Raw genomic sequence first — 4960 nt, forward strand, 5'->3', positions numbered from 1 at the left:
ATGAAGATTTTGCACTCAAATTATACCAAATATTGTATACTCATAAATAAAATAAGAGCCACATGAGCTTTGGTGGGCCCGGGCCCCCTCGGTCCCCCCAGGATCGACGCTCTTGATAGTATGTTTAATATATATGCATACCTTCCTCTTCCTAAAAACTAGTCTGGTACATTGGATTATTCGGATTGAAAACACAATAACACAAACAACCATGAAATAGAAGTGTATGTACGCAGTTTATTGAAATTGATATTATAGCACACTGAGTTATTCAGATTGAAAACAAGAGAAGTTGTTATAAATTGAGAAATTCATATGAAATTTATGACTTCTTTTCAGTTGTTACTAAATGGTGGTTCATCCTAGACATATTTGCTTTATTCTTTTTGGCAGATACGCACATTCTAATATTGTAGTTAACTACCTCTTGTTAATGAGCTAAAAGTGTTTCCCTCGGAGCAAAAGATGTTTTGAGAAAATCTTGAGGGAATTCATATCTCAAAACCTCCGCTACTTTTTGATATGCAGTCAGGTGTCAATAAATGACAATTGAGCTTTAATCTTGAGAACTTCCCGGAATTACTAAAGCTTCCCACTGATGAAAGGAGCCGATATAGCTAATGGTTTTACCAAAACAGACAGGGTAAACAAATACGTACAACCATTTCATGAATTCCTGTACGTGCTTTTTCTTATTCTCATCTTCCTTCACCACCCTTTTATGAGGGTAGTGTTCTGGTCAGTAGCGTATTTAGGGGGGTGGCTTCCGGGCTTAAGCCCCCCCCGAAATCTTATTTAGTATAGAAAAGTAAATGAAATATCTTGTAGAATTTTCACATTTCCAGGCAAAGCCCCCCCCGAAAGTTAGCAAAGCCCCTCCCGAAACAAAATCGTAAATACGCCACTGGTTCTGGTCATTGACCTCCAAGAACAAATCGTGCGAATCTATGCTTCTTTGTGTCCAGTCACAAATACAGAACATCTGCCTCTCATATGGGAATTCGAAAGAGTTAAGAAAAATAACAAAACTGTATTTTGCGTGGCCAAGATACGCAGGTAAATTTATCATCATCATCATAGGGTAAACATTGCTTCAGTGTGGCCAACTTCCAAGATAAACAGGTGGCCAACTTATAGAGTAGTAAGTAACGAATGTCTTATGGGAAAATGCAGGTTCAAGACGAACTAGGCCAAGATAAGCAGGTGGCCAACTTAGAGAGGTGGCCAAGTTGACAGGTTTCACTGTAATAAGCTGCCTCTATATCTTCGAAAGACAGAACAAAGAGGAGAATTTAAGCGATTACTGAAAGCCTACCTATTACAGCACTGCTTTTATTCCGTGAATGAATTCCTAGGTGTGTAAATGAATTTGATTATTGGTAGTATTTAAAATGTATATTTTTTGTGTTTCTTTTATAGAGTAGACGTAGCGTAGTATTTTAATTAATTCGTATGTATATACCCTGACGAGTCTTGTTCATACGCACGAATTCGTGCAATATGTATGATCATAAAGACGAAATAAAATGAATACGAATATGAATATGTGTATATTTATATTATCCCCAGCGCTGTCATATTTCTTTATCGAAAATAATATTAAGGAACTATGAAATTTAGTTTAAAAAACAAAATGAACATGTAGTAAGCTAACATCTGGAGACAGTTTGAACTGCATATGACGAATTGTTCTTGTTCTATTTCGCGACGAAATTCACAATATTGTTGTATATGAAGAAATGATTTCGCCTGAGAACGTTAGACACAGCCTTAATTTCGATATCAGACTCTCTCTGGCACATAAATATCTATCGACGCCGGTACAAATTTGCTCTTCGAGCAACGACACTCTCACCACGACTGCCTATAGATTTAATGGTCTCCATCTCCTTTGGGTTCCCCAAAGCCTAGCGTAGTGAACGGTCGTAAGCACTGTTACAAACTTCGTTTTTATGAAAATAACCAGGTAATAATTCAAGTCTATAAAGTCCTGTATTATTAATACACTAAACTTCCTAGTTACCAAAAGGTGTTTAGAAGTTCCTAAATCCATATTGTTTAAAACTAATTTTATTTAATTTAATCTCTAGAAAATTGTGATTATTTTGTCATTGTCCGGAATTTCAAACTTCATCGAATGAAGAAAACTTAAAATCTTTTTCACAGAACCCCGATATCGAAGTTTCCTCTTTATGGGCGGCTCTACTCCACCGAAGTTTTATTATTGTTTTGGCAATTCTTATACCTAGAAGTTGTTCAACTGTATGTGACTAAATTGCACTTAACAAATCCATGGCCCCAGGTGCGGGTGTGCTCGATATGTTTCACTTGGTTTCGAACGATGGCCTGGCAACATAGTTTCCATTGTAGAAGGCTTCATTAGACTACAAGAGGAATCTTATTCCATTTCTCTTCCACCCTTTTCCAGAGTACGCTCACAGTTATCACTTTGCCCAAAGCCCTATTAAGCAATTCAAATTCACAAAAGCTCCTTGCACTTGCATGTGGGGACTTCACTGTATTTTGTTGAAAGGTATGCCCTGTATTCAAATAGCACCATTCATATCCCGGTAGAATGAGAACGAAAGATCTTAAAGTGTGAGATGATGCGGAACATGTTGATCTCGCTTCCGTTCATTTCTGGTAGCTCCTGCATGTAGATCGGCCTCAAGGTTTCCTAATTGTACTGTGAGTTGATTTTGCAGTTGTTCTCCCTGCAACTCGTCAGTTTGCCTCGGTGACAGTAGCCAGCAGTCACCATGAATACTTTGGGGAAAGTCTTTTTGCATTCTCAAACTAACTATGTGAAGTGCTTCGCATCTTTGTCTCTCTCTACTTGACGACTCTTGGTTTTCTACAGTCGAAACATACACCCATGCGTCATCCAAAGTACCAGATGTCGACCGCATAGGTTCCGAGCGTTACACTTGCATTCTCCGTTGGCGGGCATCAGTAAGGTGATGACTGCTTGTTGAACATTCTTTCAAGATTCAATCGTTGGCGGAAGTTGTGGTTGATAGTTCCAAAAGACATATTTAGACGATTTGTCATCTGTCTTTGAGTCAACGGATGATTTTGCGAAGTTTCGTCTGCATGCGGTGGTGGTTTGTATCCACGCCCATGTTCTCGTCCCTTTGGAGAATCGAACTTGCGGTCACGGAATTCTTGATTGCAGTCAAGCTAATGTCTCAACCATTGCTCTTACACTGCTTCTTGATTCATTGAAATCCTAACCTTTGCCTTGTAAATGGATACAACACAGCTCTCCCATGGAAAACTCAGTTTTGGCGGAATTTTCGGCCCAGTAAGGAAACACACTCACTCATTGCCTATGCTGACAAATGCGCTTAGCCAAGGTCGCGGGGAGAAATTTATCCTGCGTGTGTGAGGAAGGAATTAAGTTTGGTGAAGCACACGCGGAGCAGCCAATTCTGTGTACTGAGTTATCGAAAAAGTAATGACACGTTTTCGCAACAGATGGCGCTAGCTTATTTTTGGAAGTACTAGAGTCATTAGTGCCTATGTTATTGCTATGTAAATTTGACAGCTGACAGTTGTATCTTCATTCTTATAATATATTAAAATAAACGTGTGGTTGAACTTTGAAGATTTTACACATTGAAGATGAAAGAAGAACAGTGTGTTTTCACAATATTTTACTTCCGTAAAGCGAAGAATGCTCGCCAAACTTGTGAAAAGTTGCGTAAAGTTTGCGGTGATAATGCTCCACAAGAATATCAGCGTTCCCGGTGGTTTACGAAATTTCGTGATGGTTATGTGGATCTCAACGACTCTCTTTATTAAGGAGGTCCAACGATGTTGACAAAGGCACTGATCGAATGAAATTCACGTCATATGACAGGAAAGATGGCAGGAACACTGAACATCAATCACTCAAGCGTTCGGGATCACACGTTAGCTCGATATATGAACTCTTCATGAACGCAGAGTTCATTTGACGGCAATATAAATATATGAGATATGCATATTGAAATGTTCTTTTGACTTTAACGTACTGTTTATAAGGAATCACTTAGCTCATAGCAGCTTCCAAGAGTATGGTTGTCATTAGGTAAGGTAGGAACTTCCTTGTCCAATGTGACCTCAAGAGCAGGTGCTTAGGTTGGTTGGTCAGTTCTGAACTGATAGTTTGGTCCTCTTTTATTGGTGACTTCTGGGTGTTCGTCCGCCTTCGGTCTCCTCCGGACCGGCTTCGTGTGTTCCTGTTTCTTTGTTGTAGCGTCTGCTTGTAATCATGTAAACAATAGCACGTATTTATATAACATGTGCTCGAGGAAGAAACACATACTGGAAGGTGGGAATCTTTACAATAGTAAACATGCGAAAAAATATCTTTCATTGAAGTGACTGATAACGCGATGAATAGTGGATTGCTTACAACAGTATGGTACTCAAACAGTCTTGGTCCTGACGTGACAATTCACCACAAACGGAATGGAAAGCAGACATTCATCAGAAATAGTTCATATTCTCAGTGTAGTGAGGTTATAATGCGTATTTTTAGATCTCTTATGAAGGGACCATACAATCAATCAATTCGAATGTGTACTGTCGGCAATTTGTCAGTTTGGACTAACCATCATCATAAATGTCCAGAAATTATTAATTGTAACGAAGTCGTGTTCCATCACGACAAAGCGAAACTAAATGAAGTCTGTTCACCTGCATTAAAAAAAAAGAAAAAAAGAAGAAAAAGCTTGTTTCCGAATTTGTTTTCCTGAAAAGTAAAATGTAAGAGAGCCACTCAGAAATAAGTTTATGGGATCCAATCATTTTAATAGAGATTAACAAACACTTATGTTGGCTAAGGTTATGTCAACTTGTATTGCAATTCATCTGAAACAAATATACACCATGAGAAATCATTCACAACAAAATCTGAAGCGAGTGTGCAAAATTAGCATTTATTATGAGGAATAGATTAAAACACGTATTAGTA

This window comes from Thermobia domestica, chromosome 3, assembly GCF_964235325.1.
Source record: "Thermobia domestica chromosome 3, izTheDome1.hap1.1, whole genome shotgun sequence".
NCBI classification, from domain to species: domain Eukaryota; kingdom Metazoa; phylum Arthropoda; class Insecta; order Zygentoma; family Lepismatidae; genus Thermobia; species Thermobia domestica.